Below are 12,028 nucleotides of genomic sequence, written 5' to 3'. Positions count from 1 at the left end.
TTTTATTTATCGATATGCATGCACTTCATACGCCTTCCACTAGATGTCAACAGGCAGTGGAAGGTGGAATGGGGTGTCTAGCTTGATCTGAGGCCGAACAAGAGCTTTTGGAGTGACAGGTCCGGTATTTTCTTTGTCTTCGACGGCGCGCGAGGGACCTCGACATTGTCTTCTGAAAAGCGTTCTGTTTACACGGCTAATATCTCCGGCTCTGATTTTATTTGATACATATGATAATAACATCATAAAGTAGGTTTTTTCAACCGAGTTTTATCAGTTTATTCAACGTTTATTGGGACTTTTGGAGTTTTCCGTTCTTTGTGCCAAGAGAGGATGGGAATGTTAGCAACCTTGGCTAGCATTGTGGCGCGAATTTGACAGAAGAAATGGACATTCTAAAACCAAACAACGATTTATTCTGGAAATAGGACTCCTTGTACAACATTCTGATGGAAGCTCAGCAAAAGTAAGAAAACATTTATGATGTTATTTCGTATTTCTGTGTAAAATGTTGAGTCCTATTCTCTGCCGTTTTGGTGAGCGCTGTCTCTCAATAACGCAAGCTGTATGTTATGGTAAAGTTATTTTAAAAAATCTAACACAGTGGTTGCATTAAGAACCAGTGTATCTTTCATTTGCCATACAACAAGTATTTTTATGTAAAGTTTATGATGAGTTCTTTGGTCAGATTAGATGAGTGTCCAAAATATCTCCGGAGATTCTGGTGAATCGATGCTACGTATTCACAATGTATAATCAGGATTTGTAGCTCTAAATATGCACATTTTCGAACAAAATATAATTGTATTGTATAACATGATGTTATAAGACTGTCATCTGATGAATTTGTTCAAGGTTAGTGATTAATTTGATCTCTATTTTGTCGGTTTTGTGCAAGCTATTTTTTGCGGGGAGTAAATTGCGTTGTGTGTTTGGCTATCATCTGATGAAGTTGGTCAAGGTTAGTGATTAATTTTATATATTTTGCTGGTTTTTGCGAATGCTATCTATGCGGTGAATAAATGCGGTTGTGTGTTTAGCTATTGTGGTAAGCTAATATAATTCTATATTGTGTTTTCGCTGTAAAACACTTAAAAAATCGGAAATATTGGCTGGATTCACAAGATGTTTATCTTTCATTTGCTGTACACCATGTATTTTTCATAATTTTTTTTATGAGTATTTATGTATTTCACGTTGCTGTCTGTAATTATTCTGGCTGCTTTGGTGCTATTTGTGATTGTGGCTGCAATGTAGAACTATGATTTATACCTCAAATATGCACATTTTCGAACAAAACATAAATGTATTGTATAACATGTTATAAGACTGTCATCTGATGAAGTTGTTTCTTGGTTAGTGACTAATTTTATCTCTATTTTGTCGGTTTTGTGAAAGCTACCTATGCGGTGGAAACATGGTGAAAATATGCGGTTGTGTGTTTGGCTATTGTGGTTAGCTAATAGAAATACATATTGTGTTTTCGCTGTAAAACATTTTAAAATTCGGAAATGATGGCTGGATTCACAAGATGTTTATATTTCATTTGCTGTATTGGACTTGTGATTTCATGAAAATTATATTATATGATATCCCTGTCCCGTTAGGCTAGGCTATGCTAGTCAGCTTTTTTGATGAGGAGGATCCCGGATCCGGGAGGGTGATGAAGTAGAGGTTTTAAAGGGGAATGGAAACACTAAGATTTATTACAGCAGATAACTGCAACTGTAAATCGCCATATTAGCATTGTTGTGTCACTAGAATGAGAGAAAATTTTGGAACTCCCAAAAATGCCTGAATTTACCAAGACTGGCTCAGAGTCTAGGAATGAGTTTATAACAGAGGATGAAATAACGTTAGTTAGGGAGCCAATAAACCTACTGAAGCCGTTCATGTTTGAGCCGATCGTTGCACCAGATCAAAGAGTTCATCTCATAGCGGTAACAAGACAGATATGTCGCCTGAAACACCTCAGCTAGAGGGTCGGTGTAGCGGTGACACAATTTGGTGTGAGTGCGGATGCTGCCGATAATGGCTAGAGAGTACAAGTGTGTGGGTTGTAGAGAAATGGTAGCGATACAGCACACCAGCTGTCAGAGCAGCTCACAGATCACTGCACCTGTACATCGCCCGTCTGTAAATAGCCCATCCAACTACCTCATCCCCATACTGTTATTTATTCTTTTGCTCCTTTGCACCCCAGTATCTCTACTTGCACATTTATCTTCTGCACATCTAACACTCCATTGTTTAATTGCTAAATTGTAATTATTTTGCCACTATGGCCTATTTATTGCCTTACCTCTCTTATCTTACCTCATTTGCACACACTGTATATAGACTTTTCTATTGTGTTATTGACTGTATGTTTGTTTATTCCATGTGTAACTCTGTGTTGTTGTTTGCGTCGCACTGCTTTGCTTTATCTTGGCCAGGTCGCAGTTGTAAATGAGAACTTGTTCTCAACTAGCCTACCTGGTTAAATAAAGTTGAAATAAAAATACAAATAAATCGCAGCTGATGGTGGCTGTATTACATCCAGTCTGAGGTTCTTATCAGTCTGGATGGCGATGTACAGGACGTGTCACTAATTCTTATGAAGGACTTCTTGGCAGAAACGGTTACTCGACCAGTCAGCAGCCGGTATGCCAGTTAAATAATAGCTTACATTTTCATGATCATAAAATGTTTATAGCTAACATCAGTAGTGGGTAGGTGCTCAATATATATAATAAGTAGCCTATAACGATGTTTATCACAAGCACTGTTTGGCGCGATGGTAACGCATTCACCTTTTGATTAGACGACCAGAGTTCGAATCGCAGATAGCATCATGATTCATGAAATCTCATTCTAATCAATAATGGGACGTGCTCATCATAAATATACTGTGATTTAGTTTCACACAGGCTGGCAGCTTACCGCCAGTTCACGCTATGGACACAAGCAAGAATTGTACGAGGTGCGTCAGAAAGTTTCTGCTAGAAGCAAGTGGCATTTACGTAGGGTTTGAGTTTGAATAAAAAAATTGTGAATCTAGCCTGCTGTAATTTTTTTGACATAGGCCTAATACCTGCACCTCATGTAAAACTAGTATTAATTAGCTTGTCCACTATAACAACAGGTTCAAGCATAACCAGATAAACTTGCTTTGAAGAAGCAACGCCCACTAACCCCTCTCCCTGTTGCTGGAGTAGTGACTTCAACTAGATTTGGCTGCCATCTGTTGCACAGGAATAGTAACTACACTGGGCAGCTAGTCAAAGGAGACTTTAATTAGATATGCCATTTAGCAGACGCCTTTATCCAAAGCGACCTGGTTACATGGTAGTGGAAACAGATCATAGAAACAGGATTTCAAAAATACATAGTCAATTATTGGGTTATTTAGGTGTTTTTATGAGTTCCACTGAAACAAGAAGAGGATTCTAATAAAAGGCAAGTCTTTGTCTCACGCACAGGATCAGTAGACAAACAACTGTAGCATACCTTAAATGGGCAATCAGCAGTTGCTACATCCATTTTTTGCACTTAAAAATGTATGATATGTAACTTTTGATTCCTGAAGAATCTAACTTATAAATGCCTCATGCGCTTAGTTCAACTGTCGTACCCGAACAGAACCCCAAATATAAGCTTGTTTTAATCGAATGTTTGTAAACAAAGAATATGTAAACAAACACCATAGAGCCTCAAAACATGGTTAAAACTATAATTTTGATATAATGGATAGTCAGTCTTTGCATCTATTGCTCTTTGAATATGAGAGTGGTTACATTTCTCCAGCCCCTCAGCTTTTTACCGAAAGAGGAGCAGGGAAGACACTTTCTTATTGTTTCGACTGCCACTTTAAGAAGTTAAGTTGCAGATTAAATACAAACCAAAATATGTTACAGATACTGTAATTACAGCACATCACTCCCACTGTTAGTGAATATACAGCATGTAGGACAGCAAACAATCAATCAATCAAATGTATTTGACAAAGACCTTTTTCACATAAAAATAATAACCACAGTGGTTTAAGAGGGGGCAACAGTTCAACACCTCAGGAACAAATGTCAGTTGGATTTTCATAGCTGAGCATTCGTAGGTCAAGACAGCACATCTGGGAAAAAGGGAGAGAGAGAGTCGAAACAGCAGGTCCGAGACAAGGTAGCACGTCCGTTTTTATTATTATCCTAGAAGTACCTACGTCCTCTTCATACACCCACCAAATTACACACTTACAACCTTTAGGCTAGCTACAAAATATAGGTTAGGCCATAGCTTACCTCAACGGGTTGCAGGCATCTCTCTAATCCCTCCCTCTCCAAGTAATAGCTGTTCTACACTTCGGTCACATGCACAGTCTCCAGGGCGAGGATCAGGTGGGAAGCAGAGTCCAGGATGGTGTTAGTGCCAAAGGAGGCACAATGGCCTGGCGAATTACACCGTGCGCCTGCCAGATACGATAAGAGGACTGTCACCAATTGTATGACCATCGTTATGTTTGGAAGAAAAAGGGGGAGGCTTGCAAGCCGAAAAACACCATCCCAACCGTATAGCATGGGGGTGGCAGCATCATGTTGTGGGGGTGCTTTACTGCAGGACGGACTGGTGCACTGGCAGGACAATTATGTGGATATATTGAAGCAACATCTCAAGACATCAGTCAGGAAGTTAAGGCTTGGTCACAAATGGGTCTTCCAAATGGACAATGACCCCAAGCATACTTCCAAAGTTGTGGTAAAATGGCTTAAGGACAACAAAGTGAAGGTATTGGAGTGGCCATCACAAAGCCCTGACCTCAATCCTCTATAGCATTTGTGGGCAGAACTGAAAAAGCGTGAGCGAGCAAGGAGGCCTACAAACCTGACTCAGTTACACCAGCTCTGTCAGGAGGAATGGGCCAAAATTCACCCAACTTATTCTGGGAAGCTTGTGGAAGGCTACCCAAAACATTTGACACAAGTTAAACAATTTAAAGGCAATGCTACCAAATACTAATTGAGTGTATGCAAACTTCTGACCCACTGGGAATGTGATGAAATAAATAAAAGCAAAAATAAATAATTCTCTCTACTATTTTTCTGACATTTCACATTCTTAAAATAAAGTGGTGATCCTAACTGACCTAAGGCAGGGAATATTTATTCGGTTTAAATGTCAGGAATTGTGAAAAACTGATTTTAAATGTATTTGACTCAAGTCTATGTAAACTTCCAACTTCAACTGTAGATGCGCTGTTGGTTTGCGAACTGTTGCAGCGACATGGTCTCCAGGCTGAGGAGGTGACACGTTTCCACAAATATGGAGTGGAAGCCACCAGTAAGGAAGACCGCTGATGGCAACAACAGATTCCCTGTAAACAACTTTCCCACTCTGGTCTGGGACTCCCACTTCCTCCTATTGGCCCACAACACACTGTCTCCATGGTGATGGTATAACCATTTATTTCAGGGATGAACTGATGATACCTGCTCGACATCCTGGCTCATGGCAGACAATGAACAACTCCTTCAGCTTGCTATGTATTTCAGATCTTGCACACGCTCTTCTATAGTAAAGATATCAGTTTGTCTCTGTGGATGGTTTGTCCTCTGACAAATCAACTGTAAATGTTGGTGTTCCTCAAGGCTCCGTTTTAGGAACACTATTGTTTTCACAATATTTTTTACCTCTTGGTGATGTCATTCAGAAACATAATGTTATCTTTCACTGCAATGCGGAGGACACACAGCTGTACATTTCGATGAAACATTGTGAAGCCCCAAAATTGCCCTCCCTGGAAGCCTGTGTTTCAGACATAAGGAAGTGGATGGCTGCAAAAGTTCTGCTTTTAAACTCGGACAAAACAGAGATGCTTGTTCTAGGACCCAAGAAACAAAGAGATCTTCTGTTGAATCTGACAATTAATCTTGATGGTTGTACAGTCGTCTCAAATAAAACCTCGACGTTACTCTGGACCCTGATCTCTCTTTGACGAACAAATCAAGACTGTTTCAACGACAGCTTTTTTCCATCTACGTAACATTGCAGTAATCAGAAACTTTCTGTCCAAAAATTATGCAGAAATATTTATCCATGCTTTTGTCACTTCTAGGTTAGACTACTGCTAAACACGGCTGCTATAATCTTGACTAGAACCAACAAATTTGATCATATTACTCCAGTGCTAGCCTCTCTACACTGGCTTACTGTTAAGGCAAGGGCTGATTTCAAGGTTTTACTGCTAACATACAAAGCTTTACTTAGGCTTGCTCCTACCTATCTTTCCGATTTGGTCCTGCCGTACATACCTACACGTACGCTATGTTCACAAGACGCAGGCCTCCTTACTGTCCCTAGAATTTCTGAGGAAACAGCTGGAGGCAGAACTTTCTCCTACAGAGCTTTATTTTTATGGAGTGGTCTGCCTACCCATGTGAGAGACACAGACTCGGTCTCAAACTTTAAGTCTTCAGTAGGTCCTACGATTGAGTGTAGTCTGGCCCAGGAGTGTGAAGGTGAACGGAAAGGCACTGGAGCAACAAATCACCCTTGCTGTCTCTGCCTGGCCGGTTCCCCTCTCTCCACTGGGATTCTCTGCCTCTAACCTTATTACAGGGGCTGAGTCACTGGCTTACTGGTGCTCTTCCATGCCGTCCCTAGGAGGGGTGCGTCACTTGAGGTGGTTGAGTCACTGACGTGATCTTCCTGTCCGGGTTGGCGCCCCCCCCCCCCCCCCCCCTTGTGTTGTGCCGTGGCAGAGATCTTTGTGGGCTATACTCGGCCTTGTCTCAGGATGGTAAGTTGGTGGTTGAAGATATCCCTCTAGTGGTGTGGGGGCTGTGCTTTGGCAAAGTGGGTGGGGTTATATCCTGCCTGTTTGGCCCTGTCCGGGGGTATCGTCGGACGGGGCCACAGTGTCTCCCGACACCTCCTGTCTCAGCCTCCAGTATTTATGCTGCAGTAGTTTATGTGTCGGGGGGGCTAGGGTCAGTCTGTTATATCTGGAGTATTTCTCCTGTCTTATCCGGTGTCCTGTGTGAATTTAAGTGTGCTCTCTCTAATTCTCTCTCTCGATCTTTCTTTCTTTCTCTCTCTCAGAGGACCTGAGCCCTAGGACCATACTTCACGACTACCTGGCCTGATGACTCCTTGCTGTCCCCAGTCCACCTGGCCGTCTGCTAATCCAGTTTCAACTGTTCTGCCTGCGGCTATGGAATCCTGACCTGTTCACCGGACATGCTACCTGTCCCAGACCTGCTGTTATCAACTCTCTAGAGACAGCAGGAGTGGTAGAGATACTCTGAATGATCGGCTATGAAAAGCCAACTGACATTTACTCCTGAGGTGCTGACCTGTTGCACCCTCGACAACCACTGTGATTATTATTATTTGACACTGCTGTTCATCTATGGACATTTGAACATCTTGGCCATGTTCAGTTATAATCTCCACCTGGCACAGCCAGAAGAGAACTGGCCACCCCTCTTAGCCTGGTTCCTCTCTAGGTTTCTTACTAGGTTCTGGCCTTTCTAGGGAGTTTTTCCTAGCCACCGTGCTTCTATACCTGCATTGCTTGCTGTTTGGGGTTTTAGGCTGGGTTTCTGTACAGCACTTTGTGACATCAGCTGATGTAAGAAGGGCTTTATTAATGACATTTGATTGTTTATTATACCTTGGCTCGCACTGTGATACATGTGATTCTGAGCTCTCAGGTTCATACAGTGATTTATGGTCTTCACTGATCTCATTCTCTTCTCTGTCAGCTCCATCTGTGGTGTATAGTGGCAGGACTCGGTTTCATACTGATGGTCATGAGCGCAATCTAGCTGGGCCTCGAGCTCTTTAGTAATGGTCCTGGTGGACCTCTTCTCCACCACAGCACAGGAACACTCTGGCACCCAGGGGTCAGTTTGGCATGCTGTACTAACCGTTATTTCCTGTTGGTAGAAAACAATTAAGGCATCTATTAGGCTATAGTTATATTCAAGAATCACTGCATATGCTGTCCATTTCATATCCAAAATGACCTCAGGGATGATAGATTATGTCTTAAAATAAACAATAGCCTTAGAAATTACATGGATTTGCATGTACCTCCTCTTGTACAGTCTCCTCCAGGATGAAAACCTTTTCAGGGATGAAGATGTCATCCTTAAAACAAACAAACATTTTGTTAAGAAACAAAACTAAACCCAAATATATCAGGTGGCATTAACAAGCTACCTGTCTTGCATGCTATGTCAACACACACACACACACACACACACACACACACACACACACACACACACACACACACACACACACACACACACACACACACACACACACACACACACACACACACACAGCAAATACAGGGACATTTATTATTCAGCAAACATTAACTATGTCAACTTCCGTCTAGCTAATTGAGGTGGCGCTTACGGAATTTTTCCCCCAAAAATCTGTCAACAAAATATAATACTGTACTTGACTATTTGAGGTGGAAGCTAGCTACAGTAACTACCTAATAACAGGGCTACATGGAGAAGCGGTTGCAATTTTATTTTGCCAATGTTAGTTGCTAGGGGGTGTTACACAAAACAAATCAGTCGCAATTAGCTAGTTACCTTTAATTAGAGTTGCAACAAAGTTGTCTAAAATCAAATCAAATGTTATTTGTCACATGCACTGAATACAACAGGTATAGACCTTACAGTGCAATGTTTACTTACAAGTCCTCAATCAACAATGCAACACCTAAATAAGAAATAAAAGTAATAATTAAAGAGCAGCGTTGTCTAACGCTAGCCTAGTCTAACAACAATCATGACTCATGACCGGTTAACGTTTCCTCCGGCTCCATTGACTCGCGTTGCCTCATCCATTCAGTCCAGCTTTTGCTAAACGCCGAAGTCAGCGATGTTGATGATGGTCGATCGGTAATCCCTACACCATAAGCCTTGAAATTGGAGGGGCAGGCAGATTGCTTCAACGTAGTCCTATTGTTCCTTTCCATTCGGAAACTCCCGGATGCCACATCGAAAGTCCTTTTCATCGCAAAGTCTTCCTCCGCGAAGGGCTGGATGCAGATCCTGCTAGCTCGAGCTGACATGTTCTTCCTCTTCAGGACATGGAGCCACTTCTTCAAAAGTCGTGGGTCCATGGTCAACAGATGGTATCTTACCAAGGGATTTTTTTTGGAGCCAATTCCTACAGCCTGGCGCTATACAGTTCATGTTGAATTATTACTTGCTGCTGCCGTCTTCGTTGTCCGCACCTAAACTCGCTGTCTTCGATTCACTCTCCACACGAAAACTCAATACCACAGACAAGTTGCTGATTCCTGCCAGTGATGCACTGGTGTCAGTCGTTACTATGGCCATTTAAAATAGCGCTGACCATGGCTCAAATAAACCTTGTCGACGATCAAAAGACTCAATATAGAGATGTTTTTATGTTCAATGCACATGTTTAGTATTAGTGGATTGAATACATCTTTTCGCTTAGATTTACTTCCTGTAAATGTTTCCATTCCCCTTTAAAGGTGGACTCAGTGAGATGACGTTGCAACGAGCAGTACCAAGATATTGAGATGAGCGCCATGCAAGACTTTGCTCTCACATAGTCACACAGAGTATCTGTGCATATGCACGGGTTCAATTTGATATCTAAGGGACCGATTCAGCAGGGAAGTTTAGCCTTCTCGTTTCAACGCTCTTAGTTGTTGCGTAAGTTGACCCGGTATTGTGTTTACTTCGTGCATGCAACGTCATCTTGCTGAGTTTACCTTTAATTCTCCAAAGTGGGTCTGGAGATAAATATTTCAAGGTTATTCTGTTTTCTCTGTCTTGTCTTGTTTTCCGGGATCTGTGACTTTAATAAGAATATATGCATTTCTAAATAGGGGGTGTAGTGAAGAAGGACCCCTGTTGTTTCCTCAATGCCTATAGCCCCGTCAACTGATGAAGGATGCATGACAAAGAGAGCACACCACGGACAAAGAACAAGCCCTCACAACCGATGATAGAGATGGCTTAGGTGGGTATCTTTTTATGTTGACACTGTTTTATACAAAACACCTGACAGACTGTTTCTAGCTCAACAATTAAGACCAAACCCAACGATCACAGTTCAGACCGAACCAAGCAATGGCTGTTGTTGTTATTGTTATCATTACCCTTTCATGTTGTCCCCTGGAACTGAGTGTCCTTGACGACATACCTCATTAAGGGTGTATGTTGTGAGGGGTTAAGGCAAAGGGGAATTACGTTTGAAAATAAGGACGTTTTTTCTGTTCTAAAGGGATGGTTATATCAGAGTCGTTCAAAAATACAACAGTTATTTCCCACGGTCTTTATATGAGTTAGAACATTATGAATTTATAGAACAATGACAACTACTGAACATACATGTAATGGGGAGGGAGGGGGGGAATGCCCAATTCCAAATCCATAGGACCTTGGCACTGACCAACAACAATACGAAGACAATAATAACCATTTGTCTTACTAATATGGAGGAAAATAGTTGCATACTTTTGAAGCTAGACTAAAAAAAACAGAGAGGATGAAAAGAGTTGCTTAGCCGTGTGTGCAACAAGAAAAGTTGAGAGAGACTTTTCATCTTTGAGGGAGATAATTTAATAATGAAGTTGACACTGCTGCCCGCCCCATTAGTCTAGGCCTTTATGGACCATTACTGTCAGGGTTAGAGGACACTCAAGAGCCAGAGGCCTACATACACACACAAACACACCCACGCACACAGGCAGACACACACACACACACACACACACAGGCAGACACACACACACACACACACACACACACACACACACACACACACACACACACACACACACACACACACACACACACACACACACACACACACACACACACACACATCAACTGCAACAGATACCTGTACTCCTCTCTCTAGGTAATAGATAGAGATATGCCAGCAGTACTGGGTCGGGAGGAAAGGAGGTGTGTTGTTGTATATGTGAAAGAACACAATTTGCACTTCCTTTGTGTGTGCATAAGTGTTTGTTAGTGCGTGTAAGCGCAAGGGCGTGTATGTGTGTGCTCACGTGCATGTGTGTGCGCATGTGTGTGTGACGGGGTGAGTGATGCAGTGTCTGGCTCCATTCTCCACCTCAGTGTCAGGAAATATAATTTGTGCCTTCAGTGCCTCACCTGGATCATATTCAGCATGCAAATGTGTTTCCCTAATAATCTGAGCGTGAGATGACCCACCAGGATTAATGACAGCATTCTCAATCGCAGCCCAACGCCTCCCCGGACCACCGGGATATTACCCACCTCTGACATGGAAAAATTGTGTTAGTTCTACAGAGGAAAACGCCGGGATATTTGTCCTGCTAGACAATATAATAGGCCGGCACGTCATCAGATTGCAAAGTCATTTCAAAAACCTTGAAGACAAATAGTGGAGAGGGGAGAGAGAGAGAGAGAGGGTGGGTGGGTGGGGGAGAATAGATGGTACATATCCTAATCTGGTGGTCTAGTTATCCTTCATTTCAGGTGGAGAGGCGCTGCGATGACACATACACCAGGGCGGACTCTGGCCCTTATTTAAATGAAGCATGCCGCATTGTGCCGAGCTCGGCTCTTTCCCGGGACACATCCCTTTTCTCTCCACCTTAATTAATCTTAGAGGCTGTTTTAGAATGCCTCCTCTAACCCCTTCTTTCTTGGGGTTTTAAAGTAAACACAATGAAATATGGACAGAGAAAATGTATTAATTATGACTCTGTGAGTATGCAGGGGTGGGGGCGGCAGATCTGTCGCCAGGGGTGGCCAGGGAGAGGAGGAAGAAGGAAGAGAGAGAAACAGTAAGAGAAAGTGGGGGAAGAGAGAGATTGAAATGGAAAGGTAAAGAGAGAGAGAGAGAGAGAGAGAGAGAGAGAGAGAGAAATGGGGAGAAAGCGTAAAGCAGAGAGTAAGAGAAACAGAGATAGATAGAGGAGTGGGGCTTGGAGGAGTGAAAAGCTAATTAAAAAGATAAGTGACCAACAGTGCTCCCCTGTCAGGAGTGGAACCCACCC

At 42.4% G+C, this 12,028-nt stretch overlaps 1 long non-coding RNA gene across 1 annotated transcript in view; it reads right to left on the bottom strand.

The window, feature by feature from the left end:
* Positions 1 to 6,730: 6,730 nt before the first annotated feature.
* The window catches only part of LOC139570864 (uncharacterized), a 284,440-nt gene continuing 279,142 nt past the window's right edge, over positions 6,731 to 12,028 (bottom strand). Inside the window, exons 3-4 of the long non-coding RNA XR_011674177.1 lie at positions 8,068 to 8,124; positions 6,731 to 7,910 (exon numbers count right to left, since the gene is read on the bottom strand). This is a non-coding gene — a long non-coding RNA (uncharacterized lncRNA). The remainder of the gene's footprint in view (positions 7,911 to 8,067; positions 8,125 to 12,028) is intronic.

The sequence above is a fragment of the Salvelinus alpinus genome, chromosome 3 (assembly GCF_045679555.1).
Source record: "Salvelinus alpinus chromosome 3, SLU_Salpinus.1, whole genome shotgun sequence".
In the NCBI taxonomy this organism is placed as follows: Eukaryota; Metazoa; Chordata; class Actinopteri; order Salmoniformes; family Salmonidae; genus Salvelinus; species Salvelinus alpinus.
The sequence above is the reverse complement of the archived record's forward strand: the minus strand, read 5'-3'. Positions and strand labels throughout refer to the sequence as shown.